The 27,456-nt window shown below is 36.2% G+C and overlaps 1 protein-coding gene across 5 annotated transcripts in view; it reads right to left on the bottom strand.

Moving 5' to 3' along the window:
* RFX3 (regulatory factor X3) overlaps positions 1-27,456 on the bottom strand; it is a 124,243-nt gene that overhangs the window by 65,119 nt on the left and 31,668 nt on the right. The window contains exon 1 of one of the 5 annotated variants that reach the window (XM_090132231.1): positions 27,123-27,146. The exons of the other annotated variants lie outside the window; for them this stretch is intronic. The gene's annotated coding sequence lies outside the window, so the exon portion shown is untranslated. Of the gene's footprint in view, positions 1-27,122; positions 27,147-27,456 lie in introns of those variants that run through there. 5 annotated transcript variants of the gene reach the window in all.

Raw genomic sequence — 27,456 nt, 5'->3', positions numbered from 1 at the left:
CACAGCCCTCCAGCCACTCTTGCCCTAAGCCTGTAGTGATGCATGGGATTGTGACTAAAGTGCAGGACCTGGCACTTGCTCTTTCTGAACTTCATACAATTGATCTCAACCTACTGATTCAGCTTACCCAGAACTCTCTGTAGAGTCTTCTCACACTCCAGCATATCAACACTTCCTCCCATCCTGGTGTCATCTCACAACTTACTGAGGGTGGATTCAGTCCTCTTGTCCAGATCAACAATAATGATATTAAAGTAGACTGACCTCAATATTGACCCCTGGGGAACACCACTTATTTTATCACTCAACAGATCAAAATATAAAATGAAAAGTTATAGTATTATAGTCATTGGAGACAGCTACTTAGATTAACAGAGTAAGCAGTATTTACAGGAAATTGTTTCTGTTCTCTATGCATTACGTCCATGCTACACATTTTTTTGGTATACATGTTTGTGATGCTTCCTGCACTATTTTCACGAAAGAGTTAAAGCTGGAAGGGACTTCTGGAGGCCTCCTGGTCCAAGCCCCAGCTCAAGAAGGGGCACCTACAGCAGGTTGACTAGGACCACGCGAAGATAACTTCTGAATATTTCCATAGAGGGTGACTCCACAGTCTGTCCAATGCTTGGTCACCCACACAGCACAGAAGTGCTTCCTAGTGTTCACACTGAGCCTTCTGTATTCCAGTTAGTTCCCACTCTTGTCTTTGCCTCTTGTCCCATCACTGGACACCACTGAAAAGATTCACAGAATCACAAAATTGCCAGGGTTGGAAGGGACCTCAAGGATCATCAATCTCCAACCCCCCTGCCACATGCAGAGCCACCAACCTTCCCACCTAATGCTAGACCAGGCTGCCCAGGGCCCCATCCAATCTGGCCTTGAACACCTCCAGGGACGGGGCATCCACAACCTCCCTGGGCAGCCTGTTCCAGCACCTCACCACTCTCTCTGTAAAGAATTTCCCCCTGACATCCAACCTAAATCTCCCTTCCTTCAGCTTAAAACCATTTCCCCTTGTCCTGCTGTCACTCACCCTTTCAAAGAGTTGATTCCCCTCCTGTTTGTAGGCTCCCTTTAGGTACTGAAAGGCTGCAATGAGGTCACCCCGCAGCCTTCTTTTCTCCAGGCTGAACAAGCCCAGCTCCTTCAGCCTGTCCTCATAGGGGAGGTGCTCCAGTCCCCTGATCATCTTTGTGGCCCTGCTCTGGACCCTCTCCAACAGCTCCCTGTCTTTCTTGTACTGGGGGCTCCATACTTGGACGCAGTACTCCAGATGGGGCCTCACAAGAGCAGAGTAGAGGGGGACAATCACCTCCCTGTCCCTGCTGACCACCCCTCTTCTGATGGAGCCCAGGACACCATTTGCCTTCTGAGCTGCAAGGGCACACTGCTGGCTCATACTAAGTTTTTCATCTATCAAGACCCCCAGGTCCTTCTCCACAGGGCTGCTCTCAAGGACCGCTCCTTCCAGTCTATTTTCAGATAAGAAAACAGACTGGATTCAGATTCAGATAAGCTTCAGCCCGTAACATAAATAACCTCTGATACACTGTGACTGTTATTAAATAAACTGCCATTACTATTATTGATTACTTATTTTGTGATTACCCCTACAGGCTACCTAATTCTTTGGTCTTAAAAGTTACTAAAATTGTAATTATCTATGATAATTTCCAAATGCTTCACTTAGCCATTTCTTCAGTAAGAAACACCTCACATCCCTGGATTATTACCCTGATTAAGTAATTAACTTTCTTCCTTTCCTTGCCTACTCAGAATCTGAACAGTAAATCGCTGGATAGTAAAGAGAGGTCAGAGGGATTAAATAACAATTAAAGCCGTAAGAGCTCTTTGAGAGTTTTTTTAGAGCATTCAAGAGATGAAAAGTGGCTCAATATTAGAAGAACTTCCTTTAAATTTAGGAATATGTACAAAATTAATGATTAAACAGCTGAAAGCAAAACAAACCATCATGCTACTGCTATTCTATGTCAAATTAGAGAACACCAGTTCTAATAATAAATTTTATGTATAATGGGAAAAGAAAAGGAAGAGGGGCACCTTTATCTTAGTTTTGAACTACACAAAGATTGCTTCAAAGTCTACACATCATAAGAACATATTCCAAATGGCTAATGCTTTGTTCAAATTTTTGAGAAGCAGTTGAAAACATTAGAACTGATATTACAGGCTCATACACAGCTCAAAAGATTTTCAAGCAGAAAGCACTGATCTTGAGTTTTTTCAGATTATAATTCAAATCCATTCAATATTTAATTGAAGTGCTTAGAATATTACAGTACCTAGATAACTATGTGATGTCACCTTTGTATAAAATATCTTGAAAGTAATTGAAATGCATATTTCATCTTTGCCATATTAGTTGAAAGAAATGCATTACAGTAAATATAAATTTTATATACTAAAAAATATGTGTTTTAGTAGTTAGCAGCAGCCAACAAAACTATGACAGCCAACTAAATCTATGACAGCTATGTCAAATAGGTGCGTTTAAAGAAAAAAAAGTAGGACACATCATCACAGTACTGTACCAGCTTTTGGAAACTTTATCTCCAGTGATTAATCTCCATTTCTATCAGGATATAGAGTACTGCTCTGAAATTTGTGAATCTTAGTTAAAAACACAGTTGATACACTGGAAGTTATTAGAAGAATAATCTAAACACATTAAGGCTAGAGTGCGGAAAACATAAAGCAGAAATGATGCAAAACCTATCCAATTACAGGATTCAGAGGTTGTACATGTCTTGCTTCTATGTAATTTCCAAGGAAAGAGATTTCAACAAGATTGCAAAAAAACTGACAACAATAAACAGAAATTATGACTTACATCAAACGAGCTAACCTAAATCATTTCCCTATTCAACTGAGAGACAAGTTTTATATTGTAGTATTTATAGGGTTACTACAAGGAAAATTCTATGTAATTTATGTAAATTAGTCCAGGTTGAATATACTGGATAAAATCTCACTCATTTCCCCCAATCTGGGAGACAATCTAGCAGGACAGCAAATGAGTTACTGATTACCTTATGGAAACACAGAAACACAGAATAGCTTAGGTTGGAAGAAAACAACGATTATCTTGTACCAGGCCCCTGCCATGGGCAGGGTTGCCATCCACAAGATCAGGCTGCCCAGGGGCCCAACCAGCCTGGCCTTGAAAAAGCTTCTCAGGGCAATCTTTTGCAACACCTCACCTCCCATGGAGTGAAAAATTTCACCTTGATAGCCAATCTAAATCTCCCATCATTTAGATTAAAACTGTTCTCTCTCATTCTATCATTGTCTACTCAAAACTTGATTTCCCTCCTCCTTTTAAGTTCCCTTTAAACACAGGAAGGCTGCAATAGCTCTCTTGGAAGGCTCCTTTGAGCTTTCTCTTCTTCAGTCTGAACAAGCCAAACTCTGCAAGCCTGTCTTCATAGGAGAGGTGCTCCAGCCCTCTGATCATCTTTGTGGCCTTCTCTGGACCCACTCACAAATCTCCATATCTTTCTTGTACTGAGAGCCTCAGACCTGGATGCAGTACTCCAGATGGGGCCTCACAAGGGCAGAACAAAGGTGGACAGTCATCTCCCTGTCCCTGCTGCCCACGCCCTTTTTTGATGCAGTCCAGGATATGGCTGGTCTTCTGAGCTGCAAGCACACACTGATGGCTCATATTAAGTTTTTCATCTACCCGAACCCCTAAGCCCTAATTGACATGGCTGCTTTCAGTGTGTTCTCCCACTCCATACTTACATCCGGGATTGCCTGAATCCAAGCGTAACACCTTGCATTTGGCCTTGTTGAACACCATTAGTTTCTCGGCCTACTTTTCAAACTTGATCTAGTGCCTGGTTTAGTGGTTAGCAACCCTGCCAGTAGGAGGGAGGGTGAAACTAGATCTTTGATGTCCCTTCCAACCCAAGCCGTTCTGATTCAGTTACAGGGTGCTATCTGAAGCACATCACATTGATGGATTTTCTGAACTGTCATAGCTGAAACACAGTTTAACTACAAAAAAACTAAAATATTCTGATGAAAACAGCTGACCAAGTTATCACAGAAAGGGTATAAAAGGTACGGGTCCCAAAAGCACAGAATCTACATGAGATTTTTTTTTTTAAACCATATTTTCAATAAATCTATTATAAATGAACAGATATCAAGAGTTTAGTACCTCTTACCTACCTGTTTTGTATGTTTTTATGCCATAATCTGTTATTTCTAATGAATCCACAGAGAGCATCTCTGTCCCTTCCACTTAAGATTATTCCTTACATTCAAGCATTTGCTAATAGTAGAATAGAATTTGTATGGTATCTCTGTAGATACCAGAAAAATCTGATTTGAAGAGGGGCTGGGGGGGAGGTGGAGGAATCAATCAAAATGGATTTCTTTGGACTTGAGTATTCTACAGAAAAATCCTACTGTTATCCAAGGAAAGAAAAAATTAGTCAGAAAAGTAGCTACAGATGATATAAATGGCATCCTTACCCTTGGAAGTACTGAAAATGAATTGGACATATCTTGAGCAATCTGATCTATTTAACCCTACTTTGAGCAGGGGACAGACTAGATGGTCTCCGAGTTCCAATCCAGTCACATTATTCTGTGATGTAATTTCTAAGGACTATAGTCCAGAAGTAGAAATAGAGTAGAAGTGTTAAAATACATTTTTATTGCATTTAATTTTGAAATAAAAAGCGATATTGAGCAATATAAAATACATCAAAACTGATGTTATTTAGATTTCTATAGGTTTTCAGAGCCTCCAGCGCTATTGGATTGGAGATATGTCAGTTTACAAAATTAGCCTGCTTAAAGATCATTTAGACCATCTTAGCCTTTTCTAAACTCTCATTCTTTTGTAATTCTAGGGTTAAACATTTTCTTTCAATTTATCTGGTTAACATGACCATCTCTGAACTAAGTAAACCGCCTTCTGAATGGAAGACACACAGGTAAATTACTTCCCTCCTAAATGCCATGATATACCTTGATAACTTCAGAAAAAGTGCATCAAAGTATTTCTCGTGATAAACAAGATTATTTTTTAGTTACAGGAGTTTCTTGTTATGGGACAGACTCCTCACAAACTCAGCAATCAGAAGTAGCATTTTCTATATGACAGTTGTAGCTTAAATAATAGCGGAGAAACACTTACTTGTCCATGTCTTCTCCCCCTTCAGAACTGAAGAAAGGCAAGCCTTTTGTATGTTACATGGCACCCCAGCCAACTTCCCCTCCTCCTGTAAGTCTTACAACATTAGGATTTGAAGGAGCAGAAAAATCCCATGCACAGTCCATTTCAAAGAAAATTAACTGCACTAAAATATTTCCTATTTCTTCATGCATTTCTTGATATGATAGGGTAGTGGTATTAAAACACAGATAAAGAACTGTGTTAACAAATTTCATAGCTAGCCAGTATGCCATGATTCAAAATTACTGATTAATAAAACCATGAGAAGACCTTCACTTTGACATCCTATGTTTTTGGTTTTGCTTTAATGGCACCTGTCTTCTAAATGCTAGAGATGATGTTTATCCTGTAGCAGTTACTCAAATTCTCAAAAAACACCAGTAATATAGCACTGTGGGTCTAAGACAACATAAACTTTCATTTAGAAAGATATGTCAACCTAAAAAATCCTGTCAATATTCTTTCCATATCTCATTTACCTGTCCTTAACTCATCTGACATCTTGGATGGAGACAAACAAACACACCAAACCAATGTTTACATTAATCTACATTTGGGTTAACTAGCCATTATGCTTCTTAGTTATTGCCATTTTCTAGGCATCAGAAGGGAGATTTTATCAGAAAATCTGGAATGCTCACATTCCTTCCTTAAGCTTTACTTACATTTAAGTAGTCTGTACAGAGAAAGTGAAGAACCATACTAACGAACTGCAGCAGATGACAAGTTTGGGTAAGGAGAGCACATATTCAAAATCAAACTAAAAGAAGGTACTGACTGCTGGGATGTTGAGAGTGAAAACTGTTCCTCTGCATTTGATACACTGTGCTGTGTGATAAATGCAAAAGAATAATGGGAGTAGACTTGAAGGTTAAGTTTTGAAACAAAACTTTAAAAGACAAAGATGTGAGAAGAAAAAAGACAGTTTGAATTTGTACACTGTCTTAACAAATACAAGATGAAAAAAACTCTCAGAGAAAAACAGAAAGATGTCTCAAATTTCTCCACCACCTGACAGATGGAAATAAAGAGAACTAGTTCAAAAAAGGTAAGAGGTACGAAATAACGTGATCAGTACACTTCATGTAACTTTGCCTAATTAATAATGAATTTCACAACCCACAATCTTGTTCATTCACCCTGATTGGATTACCTCATGATACCTTATTATCTCCAGCTAACAGAAAGTGAATTACTTGTTCTTTCACTTCTAAGAACCTAGCAGCATGGTTACACTAGCATGGCTGCTGTCCTTCCTGTCCTTTTTGATTTCTATAGACTTTTTGTCTCATAGCTTTTGTTCCATAAGAATGTTTCACAGCTAATTTGAGTCTCCTTTACACTGTAGAAATGCCACTAATAATACTACACTTTCTTTTCATACAGAAAGAGCAAACACACTGCTGTCACCATTTAGAACTGACTTAACAGACATAAAGAAATATGCACAGACTTTCAGTCCAGAAGTCAGTTTAATTCTTACAGAACTAATGTACGAAATATGCAATTCCACCACTGTTTCATAGAACCAACTCCTTACCTTTTCTAGAAATAGCAAGTAGTTCTTACTCTGCCTATAACACAAATCAATGTGAAGTTTATATCATAATTTTAGGAGAGCAACTGGAACATGGAAATCAACTGAACATAGCTAAAAAAACCAAGTGCTCTCAGCTACTCACTCATTTAGCATATATGGATAAATACTACAGGTAGTTCTGCCAAGTTTCAACACAAACATGCAAAAACTCAACCACTATATGGAGAATTTTTTTTACTGCAAAAGAAAACTGACCTAATAGCCAGCCTCCACTGGCTGGAATGATGTGTTTTAAAAAAGCCTACTGAAGAGTTACTTCTCCTGGTGTATATATCAATCCAGATACGGTATTTCTGTCTCAGTATCTGAAATCAACTGATATGTAGAACAGTGACCACATCAAGCCTAGAAAAATGCTGATTTTTTATTCTGGGTGAAGAGTAATTGATTTTGCTCTCCTTTATTTCTCTGGATTATAATTCAACTTTCCACTACAGAGCACTCTAAAGTGCCAAGTGATTGCAAGATTTATTTTTTGCATAAGTTTTTTTTTTTTTTTCAACATTGATTTCATATATTTCATTATGCTATTCCAAAATATAAAATACTCACTCCCGTGCCAAATACTTCATGGTTTTCTACTCCATATTTTCTCTTAGTTGTAACTTTGGAAATAAAAAATTAAACAGTTTCCTGTATTAAAATAATAACATGGAAACAGAATTCCCATTTTTATACCATGAAAGAAAAAAAAAAGAAAAAAGATACAAACTCTGTCATCATAATTAAAATACTTACAGTCAGCTAAAATGTCAAAGTCTAGTATGTTCCCAACTGGTTTTTCATTTCTAGTGAATCCAGATAATGGCACAATTATACCAACTGTTTTGGAAAAGCAGGAAAAATAAAGGTAGTTCAACTGAGACCAGATATAAAATAAAGTCAATCACAATACTTAAAAGAGTTTAAAAAATGGACATATTCATGCTCTGGTTTCTGTTGCACCCATTTTATATCCATAATGAACATGTTTACAGATAAGCCAAGTCTAAATGGCTTCTTCACAACTGAAATGTCAGAGTTGCTTATTAATCGGCGCAGCCAGTCATATTTGCCACTTCAATTACTGTATTTAAGCACTTCAGGCAAAACAAAATTTCTTTATGAAGTGCAAATTGTACAAATGTAGAACACTAGAATGAGCTGTATGCTTTAACAACACTCTGCAAGAAAAATACACTGTAAAATAAAAATGACCTTTTCTTCATTCTTTTCAAACTATTTACTAAGGGAAACACTATGTTTTTCCTAAAAATGATAAAGTCATAATACCATACTTCTTGTAGCTCTGTGATTTCCTACCACAGTCAGTGCTTTCTTTCCCATCCTCTTTCTCTCCCCACCTCTCCAAGATTCTCAAGTTTCTGAAGAAAAATTATCTATTCTAGAGAATACTACCTGCACATCACTCACTGTCTCACTCAAATTTTAAAAATAAATTAGCTTTGCATTTTGAAAAACAAACAAACAAACAAAAAAAAAACCCCAAACCCAACCTATTTTGTATTTTCCCTCCTGGTATCAGAAACATTGTTAATTCTGATTCACATTTCATATCAATACCGAAAAATCATTATTTGCCTGGCTTCCATTTACAGATAGTTCATGCAAAGAAATTATTGCACAATTATCACTTAAGCAGACACTGCATGTTAAGGTGAAATAAGCTGCTTGACGTCTTCAATCCAAGAAATATATCGCAAAGTTAAGACCTTATTCTTAGGCTTTAATGTAGTACCAAAATTTTGCTTTAAAATATAAGTCCATCACTCCTACTTATTTTATGTATTAGTATCATCAGTTGTTGCACAGCATGCTAAAATACTAACAAGTAACACAAAATTATACACAGAAATAATAAAAATTTCTTTCTGATCTGTTGGACAGGTAAAATAAAGAGTTATACATTGTATTGAGGTACCACAGTGTAAGTAAAACAAATTTATGAAGTTACTTTGTAAGCTGCTTTCTACTAAGATCAATCAAAGAATAAGATAACCCAGATACTCTGAACTGCACCCTCTTCATCTGTACAACACTGAATACTTAAACCAAATACTGATACAGTAGAACACCACATAACCTGGGCTCTTAGTCTACTAAGAACACTTCCACATCTAGACAACAGGCATGTACATGGTATACATAACAGAATCCACAATCACAGAATGGCTTAAGTTGGAAGGACCTTAAAGATCATTGAGTTCTTATCCTGCACCTTTGGAAGAACTCCCAGATTCAGTGTTGGTGGGAATAGCCAGCATGTATTCATATGAATGTATTCTAGCATGTATTCATATGAAATCTTGATATAAATCTCTTAGCAAATCATAGAAATATGTTTTATTTATACTTTTATATACTTTTATGTGCATATATATGTATAGCTCTATAGATTGTATAATGCTATATACAGAAAACATAAAAAGCGTAAAGCTACATATATTAAATCTTTCTCTAGCCTTACAAACATATATAGAAAATGTTCAAAAACATTCATTACAATAATCTAATGAAATTAATCAATTAAGGTTTAAAACTGAATCAAAAGTAATCAAACAGGAAGATATATTAGATTTTGGCCCCTTTTGCACAATTCTGATGAACAAGTCCTTGTGAATATGTGAAGGAGAGAAGGGCCAGAGAAAGGGAGTTTCGTGAGGAGGTCAGAGACATACAACCAAGCGGGAACACATCTCAGGGCTATGGACCTATCCTAGGTGTCAGTTCACCACAAGGTCCCTGTGCATCCGTAGCCACATGCAAAGAAGAGCCCAGTCCTGCAAAAAGACACCCCTAATTGCAGCACCAGACTGCTTTCTAGGATGGCCATGTACTATTGCTGAGACAGCTTTGGGGCTTTGTGCTGTGCTTCAAGACACAGGCACTGCTGTCTGCAGAATTGGAAATCCTGAACAAAATGCCAATTTTAGAAGAATGTGCTGAGGGAGTGGGGACAGTGGGAATCCTAATGAAGATGACACAAAGACAAAGAACCATCTGATGGGCCTGTGAATCAGAAACTTCTTCCAGATAAGCTTCATAGCACAAGAGCAAGTCCAAATGGGAGCTCCCTTTCCCCACTGTTTTGAGGGAGTCTTACAGCTCTTTCTAACACCATGAAGATACACCATTTGTTTCCTTACCATTAATACCAAATTAGAGGATAAAGACTGTCTTGTTAGACAGTCACTATGAAAGCAGGAAGACCTAGGCTGTTGTGTTTGAAGTGTAGCCAGTAAACCCATACTTTTAAGAGATGACACCTACTGCAGAAACAGCAAGGAGGTGCTGCAGAGCCTAAAAACCATGCCCACTTTCAAGTGCTGTAGAGAGACAAGTAAGAAGAGGGACTCATAAATGGGCTGATTCGTTACAGGAAGACCATTCATTAGGAAAACTGGGTTAATTTTGTATCACAGAGCATACAGATATTTGTCAGCAAGGAATAATGGAAATTATAATGTCCCATAGATGTAAGCTGCACTTCTTTACTTAATGATCCAGTAGGAGACTGTCTCATGCTAGATGAAACCCCCATACCAATTGTATTTCAGCCCACTGCAGAGCAAGAGGTTGTGCCCACAAATCTAAGATGACTGCAGATGCCTCCAGGAGGAGATGGGCAACTCTCTGAATCCCCAACAGGTCCTCCAGAAGTCCAGCTTTCCTCTCATCCTCAAATGTAGCACAGTAGGAAGACAGACAGAGTATCTCATAGCAGCCATGTATAGCTTTTCTGATTCAGAAGTCGAGGACTTGAAGATTTACAGAAGAACAAACATTTGTTATTTGAGATCAGCTACAGCTACATGACATTAATGAAGCTTTTGTCTGGAGTCCATAGGAAATTTCTGATCATTCATGTTATTTGCTTGAGTCCTTTGATTATGTGTTATTTTATGTGATATTTTATGTGTTATCCTGTGTTATTTGCTTGAGTCCCGTGATTATGCCTGAAGATGGACTTCAATTTGTCAGCAAACTAAATTCTGTATTTTCACAGCATTACTATAAGTTATATGCAGTCAGAGAAAATTTTAGATTGCATTAGGACTCTCTTCAGAAAGTAAAAGCTGTGTTTCTATGAGACTTTTCAGTTGGTTAACATTATTAATAGAAGCCACTGGGTGTTGGGTACACAGCCTATCATTCTAAAATTATAGTCAAACAGCTGCACAATTTAACCAACCTAAATAACAGTGACATTCATCTCTTTTACTGGAAGTCTTAGAGATCACTTGCAGGTGACAGATAGAGATATATGAAGGACTGGAAAAGCTACAAAAGAAACTGTGCAGGTCAGTACACAAAGACAATGGCAGGACGCCCTTTCAGAATCTGTTATATGTTAACACATATATACATTATCCTCCTATTTGAGAAGAAAACAATGTTGGAAGACATAAAAGCCAAACAACAGCCTCAGATATCTATACACCTGTCTTCTAATTTTAAATGATGAATATGATTACGATGGTAGGGACATCAGGAAGGCATCTGGGGCAAGAAATGTCTGTGAGCTTTACTCTACATTGTATAATAATATCCACATTTGTGAATTTTATGTGCAACAGTGCAGTTAATGCAGGCATAAGAATAAGGTACCCATGCAGACAGCTGTGGAAAATGTTTACAGAAGCACCATGCCCCAGCGATAAAAAAGCAAATTGTTTTTCTATGGGAAAGCAACATGAATGTAAATACTGGTGTTAAAGTACAGAATGTGTTACAAAGAGATCTGTAACATAAAATAATACTTCATGCTCATGATCCCGAAGAAGGGCAAGGCTATAATTTTTATTATATGAATTGCAGGCAGGACAGTTGGGCACAAGTTCCATGTCACGTTTTCATTGTAAAGGTAGCACCAAATGCAATTGCATATGAAGAAGAGGAAGGAATGGAAACATAAACTGAAGGAGAACAGGAGACTGAATGGACATACATTTTTTAGTGTTTATTTGGTTGTTTACAGACGTAAAATTTCAGGACTACACCTTTCTAGCATCTAATATCAATACTTAACTGTTAGACAGCTTCTTGCTGTTGTTCAACTTGGCAGGCAGCTCAGCCACACATAGCTGTTGAACTGTGAGGCCAGTCACAGGGACTGAGGCAGCAGCAGGGTGCTGCAGGGGCTGGAGCAATGACAGGGACCTTCACAGGAGTTGGAGGGTTTGCTGCATTGTCATCAGACCCTGAGATCTCTTTCCCTTTAGGATACCGTATAGTTTTGTACAGGGCTCAGTAGGCGTAGGCTAGACCTCAGCTCATTACAGCGATTTGTGTCTCTCTAGAGTTGCCAGGGCAAAAGAAATATTTTCCAAATATTTTACTAGTTTTCCAAAATTCTGAAGTTTTTTAGGATGAAGCTCCAAAACAGTGGGTTTCTCACTGTTCTAGGTACTTGCCATTCCACACTCCTTGCCACTCCTAACTACCCTGCCTTGGAGCAGATCTCTGGGAGATGCTCCTAAATAGTTGTTTAACCTTAAAATAAACCTGAAAAACATTCAGGAGACATAGCAATAGGAACATATTAGTTTGACATTTCTCCCATAGTCTGGTTCCCCAAGGAGTCAAAGGAAAGGGTATGAAGTATGAAGATGACTGCAATGTCAAATACAAATACCAGATTAGTTTTCCAACTGGTGTTATAATGCACAGAGAAAATGATAGTCTTAATCCAGCCTCTGGAGATTGTAAACAGCACAACTAAGAATGCATAGAGCAAGTAAGACACTAAATAATATGGTTCCATGAAAAAACTCCAAAAGACCTCTGCAAATGAGGGAAAAAAAACAACATTGTGAAAGACAACTATTAAGCTATTAAAACAATTCAGCACTTATAGCAATTTTGTTTTAACTTGCACTAGTCAGATTTTCTGTCATCTCAATCCTTTGAGTGCCACATGGGGTGCCAAAATGGACTGTTGTGGTTTCACTGGGCTACTTACCCTGATCAAAATACAGATGTAACTATTAACAGTAGGATGCCACAATTATCTGGGGAAGGCATTAGGGCTTCTGTGGCTCACTCTCTGGATGATAAAACATCCAGAAATACATTCTCAGTCATTTAAAAAAAAATAACAGACAGGTATCACACAAAAAAAGCTGAAGTGCTTAATGCTGCTCTGCAAAATGTTAAATGCAAACAAAACAATCAGAAGGGGGAAAATCACTTACTCTTCTAGAGCAAAACAAGACAGAAGTGATAAAGCTACTGGACTCTGGAGGCCCTTAAAAACATTCTTAAAGAAGTGTCAAATAATGTACATCCAATAGTATGGAATGAATGTATAAGCACTCCTACATAAAATAGGAAAAAAAAAACATATTTCTTTCTCTATATTTGTATACAAAGAAGATTTCATCAAGGGGACAGTTTATTCAGTTTAGTCTGAATTTTCTTTCAGATGTAAGCCACATTGACGTTGAGAATACCTAAAGACTAAATTTAAAAACAAATAAATAAATAGTGGGCTAGTTAAGAAACACACACACACAACCTTTCAGATGGATTCCAAGTTTTTTGTTGTTGTTGTTTTTTAAACACATTCATGAAAATCATTATAAGAAAGGAAGAATTTTTATCCATTTTAGCTTTTGTCTACGTCATGACAGGCACATAAGCAATGTCTACGGTTAGAAAGTCAATAGCTGAAACTCTATCATGAGGGCTAGTAAAACAGTTCCTATATTTCATCAACATAACAAGGAATTGTAATCATAGAATCAAAGAATTGCTCAGGTTGGAAAAGACCTTCAAGATCATCAAGTCCAACGATGACCTAATCGTACTACCCTAACTCTAACAATCCACTGCTAAATCATGTTCCTGAGCACCTCATACATTTTATTCAAACTATACTGTTACCCTGCCATATTTCTACCTTGCTGCTTCAAATGTGATATCTTCACTGATGTTATTCTTCCTGTGCAGGTACTGTATTTTTGGCATTGTCACCATCTATTTTGAAGAGAGTTCCTGGATCCCTACCAAGTCTATGGTGAAGATCAAGCAGATGCTGTTGGGAAAATTCTGGTGCTGGCCTTGCTGGGTAGCATGAGGTAGCATCTGCCAGCTTTATTTTCACCCTGCTTGAACTCTAAAAATTACATGTCCTGGAGTTGGGCTGCTGTTTCTTTCTTTTAACTGCCACAGCAATCACTTTGAAGATTGCCCTCACCGAAATTCACTTTTTGGTGTCCTGTAGAATGTCTTCTCAATTGTTTCATGATCACATCTCATTAAAATTCATAGGTGCATGTGTACCTGTTCCCATAGTTTCAGCTAGTATGAAACTTTCATCCATGAACAGCTGCTAATGACCTCTGTCAAAAGACTGTTGTCATATACGTTGTGATATGCTGTCCTATTTTGAGTAGAAGTGCATAATCTTTAACTTTAAACGAGTCCTAGAATTTGATTTTCTCAAACCTCACAGAGTTCAAAGGGATCATATTCACAGGCATGGCACTGATAATACATAAGTTCAGTGAGAACTGCTGCACACCAAAATATCTCCATTTCTCAATTGTAAGCATCCCATTAAAATACTTTGTAGCGAAGGCTTTTAGTTCTTTACTAGTAAGTAGATGCTGTTCATTACGCTGCTCTAGCAGCTTCTTCAAAGGCTGGTTTAAAAATTTGTTTCCCCATCAGTCTGTAATTTTTGGCATGTACAACCCCTGCTAAACATTTAAAAATCCCAGCTATTGAAAATCCATTTTTCTTTTAGACTAATGGTGGAAGCGTGCTTAGAAAATGTGCCTATCACTATACTTTAACTGTAATTAACATCACTGTCATAGTTGGAAAGCTATGCACTGCATCTGTTGATACTGAGCATGAATCTCTTCCAACACAACTACCTTGTTCCTTTCAAAATGCTTCTTTGGCAGCTTAAATAAACTCCAGGTGTTCTAGTTAGCAAGCCAAGCTGTCCCCTGGCTTTAATCTGTATCAACAGTCAAAGAAAATTGGACTTTTACCCCTAAAGCCTCCCACCTCTTCACGAGCAAAGGAGAAGTGAACAGATGTGGAGGCATGGAAATATCTACTGACATGATATTACAAATATATGAGAAATTGAACATTCAGCCACAGTTTAATTCTTGAACAAAGAAACTTCATTAATAGATTATGATGGAGGTAAGGTCTCCAGGTTACTTCTTAAAAGCCAGTGTCTTCTCTTTGTTCATTATATTACTGTTGCAGGCCTGGATAGGAACAAATCTGACTTCTGTCAGCCAGCTGCAACTTTTTAAAGAAGCTCAATAATGACACTGACCTAAGGGTAAGAAAACACATGTAACACAAGCTTATGCTTCTTCATGGTATTAAAAGGAGTTGTAAGACTCCCCCAAAGCAGTGGGCAAAGGGAGTTGCACTTGCACTTTTGCTGTGGAACTTTCCTGAAATAAGTTTCTGATTTACAGCACCATCAGATGGTTCTTTGTCTTTGCATAATCTTTTTTAGAATTTCCACTGAGGCTTTTCCTTATTGTCCTCAGCCCCTTAACACGTTCTTCTAAAGTTGGCATTATGTACACTTCTGCAGACAGCAATGCCTCTGTCTTGCAAATGTATCATTTGAAGTATGTTTTCTTTTCTAAACAATAGGAAGCATATTTTACTCACATTCTTCCAGCTTGGAAAGGAAGAAGAAAAGTACAATAAAATACAATAGATGGTTCTATCAGGTTTCTATTATGTGCTATCAATAGTAGCAATTCACAGAGTCTAGGCACTCCTCAAAAATTAGACTCTACCTGAAGTTGTGATTCACTGTAACGTGAGGTAGTAAGAGCTTCAAAATAAGAAATAAGGAAAGAACGCTTGGTAAGATTTCTTGTTTGTAATTACATAAGAAGAAAAACAACTCATAGATAAATAAAAGAATAAAAAGCAAAGGTGTAAATACTACTACAGATGAGAACATAAGTAAGGAAAGGGAAAGTTAATGAAAGGATCTAATCTAGTTAGGAAATGGATATGGATAATATCAGTCCTGTGCAACAACAAAACAACTTACAAAGATTTAGGACCTCTTTTTCACTTCCTGCCCCACAGACAAACTTTTTAGTGCAACATCTGAAATTTGCTATTTGTGATCAGGAATACAGTAGCACAGCTACTAAAAAGTGTTTAAATACAAGATTTGTTAAAATCAATATTGTAATGCTGTTTCACTAAACATCTTGAGTACATTAGAAGAATTTGTTTGGATCAAGAGCAAGACAGGTTAAGATCTCTGCAACATTTTAGACAGATATGTTACTGAATAAGCCCATGGTAAGAAGAAACTAAATTCGGAGTTGTAGTTCAAAAACATTTGTTACAAATTACTAGCTCAATAATTTGTAAGATAACACAACTGCTGGTACACATCCCTTAAAAGAAGAGCTGAGTAGATTTTACCAACAGAGGGTTGTCACCAGTGCCACAAAGTCCAAGCATAGGCTGGTTACCAGTTGAGTACTTCCAAGGATTGAAAACCAGGTTCATTATTGTTTACTGTCTTCATTAATGACCCAGATTAGCAGGACAGACTGCGCCCTCAGCAAGCTTGAAGCTGATATAAGACTGGTAGAAGTGAATTACAGATGGTAGTTGAAAGTCATGTGATAAGATTGATATGCTTTTTGAGTGAGTTTTAGATTTTTACTTTCTTGTACTGACTAACAAAAAGGATGTTTGCAAAATAAATGGATTAGATAAAGATGTTTGAGTTGCAAAATATTTCTTGTACACTATTCTAAGCTAAATATTTTAAGCACTATTCTTTGTTAACTAAGCTGTTCTCAATTTTGTACCAATATATTATTTCTCCAATTTAATAAAAAAATAATAACATGACATAAGTGTTGATGGAAGAAGACAGTGAGACTCATGTCTCTGAACTCCTAATTATTTCCTCTCAAATGCAAGAACATGCCTGGGAGGCTAAATCAAAATATGAATTCATGTAAGTGCACTGACAAATATCAGAAACAACAACAAAAACATACTCTTGAGAAAAATAATTAAACTAACACTTGAAAAATCTAATTAAGGATTAATCTAAATAGCTTGGTCTGGACAACATAGACAATCAACAATACAGAACAGACTAAGTCTCTAGATTAACACATTTATTTCTGAATCTTTTCAGCTAAAAATTGCACACACTAGTGATAAGCATCCAATTTATAATTTATATTTGTAAATTTTAACAATCTTTCACAATATAGAACTACGAATTTTAAGTTATTTTCTATCAAAATGGTATGACTTTAATATGCCAATTTAGTATGCCAGTTTTTGCATTCCAGGATATATATTTTGATTAGTTGTGACATTGTTATTTGATTTCTTTCAAATTGGGTTAAAATATTATCTTAGAATGTAAATACATATACTTTTATCTGTAATTTCCATTATTGATAATGCTAACAAATTTCTAAAAAGAACTACTTTTCAAAAAATATTCTAGCCAATGTTTACCCATACTAAAAGCAACTAAAGTGGTAATCATTTTTCAAAATTAAGTTTTGCAGTCTGAAATGTTAGGGATTATACATTTAGGACAATTTTTTTAAGCTTTGCAACATTGATTTTTCTTGTAAAGAACCGCTAATGTCAATCATTCCTTCCCTTGCAATACAAATATTCTTTGCAGCTTTTACTTGTCACTCCCATTTCATGTAATGTAGGCAGCTTAGCGCTAAATCAATTTAAGAAACTGCTGAATTTAAATACATACATTATTATTATGATGACATAAAAGGCAACGAATGTCTTGCAGCTCCATTTGCTTTCTTTGTTAAGGAAGAAAAAGCTAATTATCTGCAGCTGTCAACCATGAAGACCTAGACCTATTTAAATCAACATTAGCCTTGGACAAGCTAAAATATTTATCACATTTGAACTCCTTTTTTTCCCCTTCCTGGAAAGTAAGATTTTATTATTAAGCAATATGTATACATAGAGGAGTGAATAAAGGTACATCAAACGTAAAAATTGTAAGGATTTCTGTTTTCAAAAATAATTCCCTATGTTATTTTAAAGATAAATGTGACACACTGAAAGAGAATACTCATTTTTTCATTATCTTACCTAGAATTTTACAACTGTCAAAGAACCTCTATGTAAAAATATAATCTAAAGTCACATAAATAGTTCTTTTCCCAAAATTATACTTTACATAGCACTGTTCAATTTTTAAATTAGAAAGGCCATGGATCTCACAAAAATAGAAAATGTTAAATTTTTTACTTAAATTCAAACCTCAAAGAAAATCCTGAAGTCTTGCTAACTATGACTTGTATGTAGAATGTTTCTTTTACAAAGTTTTGAGGTAACTCGTGCAATATGTGAGCTTTTAAGACTTGGTACTTCACTGTCTTTTTCTGTCAAAATCCCTTCCCCAGTGAAGTATAAGAAACAAATGAAAAAAACCCAACAAAATAATAGGGGAAGGGCAATGTTTTATATTCAATTTTTCTCATTTTTCTAACAAGTTAAACTACAGAAATTGTCATACTTAGAGCTCCAGAGGAACCTCATTAATTTTTCCTACTTTTTGTCAAAAACAAAACAAGACTGTATTTTGTAAGAATCCATCTAAGTTATAAGTCAGTGCTCAAATTTCACTCTACTATCATGATCTGAAATGTCTCGACCCTATTACACTTTCCTTTTCCACTTTCATCTATAACACTTAGTTCAAGAAATATTCTTCCTCAATTCTCTATGCTGTATTTAAAGTCTGCCCAACTGACTTCACCTTCCCTTGTGACCACCGCTTCCACAAACTATCATTGATCCCTCTGTACAAAAGTCATATTTCTAACAAGAATCTTCCTTTATCAAACCCTGTCATATTCATCAATATAGGATGTTATCAAAGTATAGTATTACAAATGAATAGGCCAGTTTGTCAGTTAATCTCCAGCTATTTTTAAAATTTTGTTTCTAATTTGACAGTATTTGCTACAATGATAACTGAAGAAAAAAATCCTACAGAAATTATTTGAAATTCCATCAATACTTTCATTTCTGATGGAGCAGAAGATTGAAAAATACAGTAAAGTTCCTCTTTTTAAAGAGTGCTCCTCTAGTACTCATGTCAAGGAGTGTCATGTCAAGGTCTTCTGTTTGACAAATTTGCCAAAATAGTCATCATTTATTTCTATGTTTTTTTTTCAGCCACCTCATCAGCAACCGTCCCAAACCTCCCAGCTGCTCTTCTGATGGTGTACACATTTACACACAAAATTCAGAGCTATTTTATACATCAAGTATGTGAAAAGTTCTTAAGCTGAATTCCATTAATGGAATGGAGAAAGTTAATTAAAACCCTGATGTGTCTAGAGGAAAAAGAATATCAGGGAGATCTAAAATTAACAGCCATGTGATTTTCAAATATAATTTAGATTGGTCTACACTGGCAGATAAAGAACAGATTAACTTCCATCAAATGCAAATGTAGGAGTCTGGAAATCAACTAGATCTTACACTGAAATAAGACTTCAATACTTCTGCAGGATAATATCTTGATGACAGAACAGACTGCTGGAACTAAAATCTCATGTTTTTTCACCTTCTAAATTTACATACATACTTTAAAGTGATAGGATTAATTCTTGCTGGAACACTTAGTCTTCAATGAAACCAAGAGGAACATAAACTAAAACTTTTCATTCAACAGTGGATGAAAGACAGTCAAATATAACCAGCAAACTAAAAGTTTTCCATCTTATGCAATGATTTCATGATTATTGAATATTTTCACTATGAAGTTCAGACTAATTCCTGTGTTACATCTAGATTTTATTCTGGTAAAATCTGTTTATCTTATTTAAAGATGTCAGTTTGGTTTGCTGTAAAAGAAGAGGCTGAAGAAACATTTAAAGATTATTACTGTAAATTAATTAAACTGAATACATTATGCTATCTTTATGTGTATATTTTAAGAGCAATAGATATAGATGTATCTATTCCACCTGATGATCTGCTTAGAGAAATTCAAAAACAAAAGAACAGAGATGAAGTCAGACGAAGTCGGATTGATCATGATAAGTTTTCCATGAAAGCTTAGCCAAGATCTAAAATGCCAGGAGGAGTTTTGTTACATCTCAGATCTGAAAATAGGCTTAGAAAATAACTGCAGAACAATCCATGTGTGAGAATAAACAACAGCAACAACAACCACTCATAATTTTTTCTATTTCAAGAAACAAAGAACTCATTCTACAAGTAAAATCAGACCACAGGGTGGCAGAAAAGAGACAGAAAAAAAGTCCCAAAACGTCCTGAATCATATTTGCAGAAAAAAAAAATCATCTTCAGTAATATTTAATGTAGTAGATTGAAAAAGGGGAAAATGAGGGGAAAAAATGAGGGAAAATACCAAATTATTTACATTGGAAAAATTGTTAGGAAATACATTGTACTAACACAATACAAGAATTCTTCCTGTACAGTTTCTACATAGAGTAGGAAGCCAGACATACAGATTAATAAGTACACCTGTTAGAAGAAGTGTGTTTTGTGATGCATTTACAATAAAGGCACTCACTTCTAAACTCTAGGATTTGTGATACTTTTCATTACAAACAGCTCTAGAGATTTAGTCTTACTTCCAGTACTAGTACTAGTATAGAAGCAGTAGTGTAGTTAGTTCAGCCTCAAAAAATCATCAGGACTGGAGTCCAATTGTTTTCAAACAAAATAGAAAAAAACAAAAATTAACATAAAACTTAACATTAACTCACTATCCTCATAGTATCTAAGTTATCTAAGTACAGAAGAAGCACAATTATTCAAACAAGCATCTATAATCTAATTGTGGTGAGAAAGGATAGAAATCTTTATGCTCCCATACACCATGAACATGAAGTGCCGAAAAATAATAGACTAATAGAAGGATTTCACTTGAAAACAGACTCCCCACAGGATCTCCTACACTTAAGTGGCTAGATTAGAAATCCCTTGTTTCCAACACTACCATCTTTTAGAAGCATTTAATACCCCTAGCACTTTAATAGTTTCAATTGCATTCTGCATGAAATCTATTCAACATTTCACTACTTTCTGACCTTCTAATGATTATTAATAAGGACAGATTTGTACCTACACAGAACAAGGAATCATATGACAAATACTTATTTAATTTGGATTGTTTGTTGATTTCTTTTGTGGCAGCATGTAGAAGTTACTTAAAATACATGGAATGGGTTTTCCATAATAAAATGTGCTTAAATATTAGTCTTTAAAAAAAATCTTGTTACTCTTTCATATTCAAAATTTTATTTCAAATGCTTTTGAGTAGGTAACTCACTCAAGACTGCTAAATTGGCTGTCTATCCATCAAGAAAAAATATTACACTGCATGCTCACCCACAGGGCTAAGCATGTGAAAGTTGTTTCTGACAATTCTAATGAAGATGTCAGCAGGTCAACCCCAGCGGTATCACTGAAGACTGTGAATTGATTTAGCTCTTCCTGCAACATTGGAAACAATGGGCAAATATAAATTTCAATCATTTCATTAATAATGTTAGCTTTTGAAATTCTTTTATCAGCATGTGAATTAAACAGACATACACTAAGAACCCGCTGTAGATAATCCTGGAAGTTCTAGTCCTTGGAAATTGTATTTTGTCTGCTTACTGACTTCATTTTAGGTTGCTTACTTCCTGTTACAACAGCATTTCTGATTTAGAGAACCGTAAAATAATTTAAAAAGGGGTGCACTTGCAGCATAATAAAAGTAAATATCTAATTCACCAACAAAAATTTAGATTATTTTAATCAACTTAGGTAAAATACAATTCATCTGTTGACCAATTTGTTTATCTGATCACTTTCTAGAAAGTTAGGTACCAGAAAGTACAGAATTCAGCTCTCTAGTGGATGATACAGAAGAGACTATGTTCACCTCTGCGTTCTGCACTCTGAACTAATATCAGGAGGCTGTCTCCACTTTTCAGCTCTAGATTCTTAATAATATACACAAAAATAACCAGTATTTATTTCCACAAGTCATTTAATGGAATATATAACATTATGCATTTCAATGGTTTAAAGACAGAAAGGGAATTATAAATACATCCAGTATCTAGCATATTTCATTCCCTGCGTTATCTCTGGGCTAGATAATCCAATAGCACTGGTTCTTGCAGAAGACTTGGGATCTTTAAATTCAGCCTCCTGATCTCCCACATTCTTCCTTTCACAACTTTGAGCATATTACTTAGCCTGTCCGTGTTTCTACTTTCTCATCTCTGAAATGAAGTATAATTCTTTCAGAGACATGTCTGAAGAAATACAGTGAGACTCTAGAATAACAGTAATATAAGAAGACAGTATACAGAACATGAAATAGACTGTTCTCAGATTTCTACTGAAATATGCTTTGGTTAATGCTGTGGATTGATAAATCAATTCTCAAGTACCATGTTATTTAAATTCAAATATTCCTAGACAGATAAAATACACAATTATATAATCTGTAACACTTGAATATCCATTTTAAAATCTAATCAGCAAGAGAAATAAACTCATTTCTGAACAGCAGATTGCTTAGTAAGACATCTAATGATAGAGCCTTAAGTATGTTGAAAAGTTGATTTTGTGTTTTTTGTTTGTTTGTTTTTGTATTTTTGTTGTTTTCACTCCATCAAAACAGTACAAATGAAAAGCAAGGAAGTATTCCACACACTTCTATCCTGACAACCACTATACTCTGCTTTAAAGCTCAGCCATTTAACCAGATTTAGCTCAACAGATTTTAAAACCTACCAAATTCTTAACAATCAACATACTCCTGATAATGCTACAGTTTTGTTTATTTAAATTAGCCCTCTACTAGCAATGGATAAACTGTCATAGAGCAGTTATAATAAACAGAAATCGAATAGCAAAACAGCTCTGAAAACACTCTAAATCCTATCATATTACTCAGAACAAACCTCAATATTATCAAACTTTGATAACTGAATAACTCAATAATACAATGTTATAACAGCAAGAAAGAAAATAAAACATATCACAGTCAAAATTACTGTTATCTCTTCAGCCAGTAAACACCGTTCTAAGCAAAAGTGAACACTTGATATATACCTATTAATTGGTGAAAAGTTCATAAAATATAAAGGTAGGTGAAAGAAGGGTTTAGTTCTTTTTAGTGAGAATATATTAAAACCAGTTATGCTTTCTGATAAGTACATATAATAATGGCAGTCATTAAAAATGAAACTAACATACAGACGTCCATTTTTACACTACCTATTTTACAAACTGATCCACATGAAGGTACAGACTGAACTATTAGTTTCTTATAAATGCACATCTTGAGCTTCATATACTTAAATCATTTACTTAGGCAGGACTCTTATACATCTTAGAGAACATACTCCAAAGTAGTTTTCATTTATAAAAATACATTCAGGTTTTCAAGATTTTGAAAAACTACAAATGAATGAAAAGAGCAGAAAAACAAAAGAGCAGTTTAACTGGAAGGGACCTACAAAGATCAAGTTCAGCTGCCTGACCACTTCAGAGCTAATCAAAAGTTACAGCATATTAAAAAGAGCATTATTCAAATGCCTCTTGAGCACTGATGGTCATGCGGCATTAATCACTGCTCCAGGAAGCCTGTTCCAGTATTTGACCACTTTTATGATAAATAAACGCTTTTTAATGCCCAGCCTGACCCTCCTGTGGCAGCTCTGTGCCATTCCCATTTTGCCCTCAGCTCCCAGGAACAGGCCAGGCATCTCCCTCTGCTTTCTCTCCTTAGGGAGTTGCAGGGAGCACTGAGGTCACCTCTTGGCCTCCTCTTTTTCAGACTGGGCAACTGGAGCGTCCTCAGTCTCTCCTCACAGGAGAGTCTTCCTGCCTCTTATCTTGTTGACAAGATCTGGACACTTTTAAGAATTATATCATCATTTTTATATGATGGAGAACATAACTGCACACAGTATTCATGCTGAGGTCACACCAATAAAAAATGCAGTAGAAGAATTGCCTCTTTAGGCTGGCTGATTATGCTGTGTTTAATGCACTCAAAATGCAGTTTGCCTTGCTGGCTGCCAGGGTGTTGCTGGCTCACATTAAGTTTGCTGTTGATCAACATTCCCAGACTCCCTTCTGCTGGGCTGCCCTCCAGCCATTGATCTCTCAGTTTGTACCCATGTTTGGCATTATTCCATTCTATATGCAGCACCTGGTGTTTACCCTTGTTGAATTTCAAGTGCAGTGTTCCAACCCACCTAGATCCCTCTGCAAGGCCTCTCATGCTCCCAGGGCCTCAGCAACACCTCCCAGTCTAGTAACATCAACAAATTCCACTCTTGAATCCAGATCACTGATAAAAATGCTGAACAGTAGTGGCCCTAGAATTGAGCTGTAGGGAGCACCACTAAGAATTGAGCTGTAGAGAGCCACCAGCCAGGTGTAGACCCATTCAAAAAGTAGTCATCTCATTGATCACTAAATTCCTCTGCTTACCCCTTGTGAATAACCAACAGCCCCCTAAGCCAGCCCTCCAGGCTGTCATTCCATGAAGTCTCACTAACATCAATGATAAAGTAACTTGAGGAAAGGACCAAAGCTTCCAGTTCATCCTGATTGTTCTTCATACTCAGTGCACTCATATACAAGAATTTCAGGTCTACCTGTGAACCCTCAGTGCTCCCTGAAGCATCGCAGATATCTTACCACTCTCAGATGATGCTATTTCGTTCCTTGGCTTACATTCAGTGTTCCTAATGGTAATAATTCCTTCCCACAAAGATCTTAGCTTAAAGCCCTCTTAGGCAGTTTTTCCAGATTAAAAGCCAAGAAACAAGGCCATTGTCAAGACAGGTGGACTCTATTAGGTCCCAGCAGATCTCGTCTCTAAGACTCTTTCATGATTATAAAGAGATGCACTTGGAGTCCTACACTTAAAGTCAGCCTGAGATGGTAGTTTGAAGATAGGAAATTACCTTTTATCTCAATCAGAGATGCAACAATCTCCATCATTTAAGGATTCCTTCCACTGTCTCCAGCTTGCCCCATCCCCTAAGTATGAAGAATTAGCAGCCAGGTCAACAGTTTCACAGAAGAATTTATCACTTTGCTGCAACTGCATAGTCGATCTACCCCTCATGCCCCTTGTGATCATGGCATACTAAGATTTCTTCAAAATGCCTTTTACTTTCCAACTGGTAATGGGATGTGGTGCATTCCTCAATTGTCCAGACACGAGGGAAGTCTGAAGTGCCATAAAAGAAATATGTTCAGACCTGATGTCAGGAAGCAAATGAATGAAAATTGTAGACTTCTTTGATCTTGACTGATTCAAGTATCATTCAGAACAGGCATTTAAGTAGACTAGAAATTCTCATTAACAATGGAAGAATACAATGAGCTAGCTGCAACACTATATCTACATGGAAGCTATGCAGAAAGCATCTAGAGCAGAAACAGTATACAAATAGGGCCACTGAAAATAACCACTGTTATGTTACTATGTGTTTTCATCTGCAAGCCAGGAATGCATGTGTGGAAATAACAGAAATGCAAGAGCTACATTATACTTTCATCTCGAAGACCCAATCTTTCAAGATGTTGTGTTGCACAAGATGGTTAAACAATGTTTTTGATTGCTATAAATGCCCTATGAACAACTTCATGCAGAGAAATCCCTTCACTCTTTTTGCCAACTAAAATTTAAGTACTTTAAAGCTATTCGGCAGAATGATACACTGGAATTGATGTAGACAAAACATTTCTAAGAACAAATTACTGTAAAACTAATAGCTTTTTACTTCAAATAACTGTATGTAATTTACTCATTCAGAAACTTCAAAAGTGTCCCTACTGAAAAAAATCAATATTTAGCTCCTGTTGTCAACAGAATCAGTTCAAATTCGAACGTGGAATCCATGGAATCTGTTTTAGAATGTTGTCTACAAAGTAATATTTATGAACAGCCTGAAAGATAAGCAAAAGCTCCTTACAACTCCCAGTCTATTAAATTTCCAAGAGGCCTCAGAAGCTTGTGGAAACACAGTGTTATAACATTCAACCAAGTCTAAAATAAAATGTTCAAGGGGAATATGTTTTCCTTTTGATTCTTCTCTTCAATACAATGTATAAGTTATGGTTCTGGTTGAGATAGCATTCATTTTCTTCAGAGTCTTGTATGACACTGTGTTTTGCACTTCTGATGAAAATAGTAGTGTGTTAACAATAGTGTGTTAACACTGATTGTAATTACACTGTAATTGTTGCAAATTAGTGCTTGTACAAAGGTGAGGAATTTTCTGCTTCTCATGCTGCCTTGCCAGTTGGGGTTGTACAAGAAGTTGGAAGGGGATACAGACAGGACTGCTGGAGCAAAGTGATCAAAGCAATATTCAGTATCATATTTCATGCTCAGCTGGGCTAAAGAAGAAGGAATGGGCATATACTGGGAATGATTCTCAAGATATTCTCAAGAGATTTTTATGCATGATGAGCCCTGCTTTTCTGTAAGTGGGTGTATATCTGCCAGACAATGGGAAGTTGCGAATGAATTCCTTATTTTGCTTTGCTTGCAGGTGCAGCTTTTACTTTACCTGTTAAACTATCTTTATCCTAGCCCATGAGTTCTCTCACTTTTACCTTTAGGATCCTCCCCTCCGTTCTACCTGGGAGGGTAAACAAGCAGGTGCATGGTAACTAGCTGCCTACCAGGGCTGAACCACAACAATTTATCTTCAAAAGTGTCAGAAAGATTTAGCTCTGAAAGAATGTATTTGCCTCACATTAGTACACAAAGTCATCTCCAAGAAGTACTTTGAAGAAATTGCAGCTACAAACAACAACTGTAATGCAATAATTTCTGACATCCAGCAAAGAAAACCACTAAAAACATTAGTAAAAACATTTAGTATTACATCTCTAAAACATCCGGGCCAGTATGGAAATGCCAAAAAGCTAATACAAAATTTTACTGTTGAAAGACAATCTGATATGGCATAGATTGGTAGCACGAAGTCTCTCTGGGCCATGTAACTCAACACTGATTTTGCTGATGCCAATAGGCTCTGCACTGTACAACAAAGATTTCAATAAAATTTCAGAGTATATTAGCATTGCTATTACAAATTGTTTGTTCATGAAACTAATAATATTCCTATTACTTTCAGGAAACCTTACTAAAAAAATGGAAGGTTCTAGAAAAAAAATGTTTTTCTCTTCTCCACTTATCGAGAAAGCGAAAAATGCTAAAACATTCCACTCTCTTGTATTCAATGAAGCAACAAAAAGTCCTACCCGTTTTGCAGGATCAGGGATCATTACTGTCTGCCAAAAGATGGAGGACGTAGAGAGTCCAGTAGACTTTCAAAGGAAAGAAATTGAAGAAATGAAAATATTTTTAAGACAAGTGACTTCAGATGTATATACATGCATACACATGTATTACCTATGCACACATAATAACACCTTTCCGCACATTAAGGACTAAAAATCTTCCAAAGTTTCCAATTGTAAAATAGAAACAAACAAACAAACAAACACCCCTTCTTTTAGCATTATATGACAAAGAACTAGCTGCAGAAATGATCTATTTTCAAAAGAGCACAAACATACCTTATATAGGTTATGT

The sequence above is a fragment of the Phasianus colchicus genome, chromosome Z (genome assembly GCF_987193195.1).
Source record: "Phasianus colchicus chromosome Z, bPhaCol1.hap1.1, whole genome shotgun sequence".
NCBI classification, from domain to species: domain Eukaryota; kingdom Metazoa; phylum Chordata; class Aves; order Galliformes; family Phasianidae; genus Phasianus; species Phasianus colchicus.
This window is presented reverse-complemented; position numbering and strand designations above follow the sequence as displayed.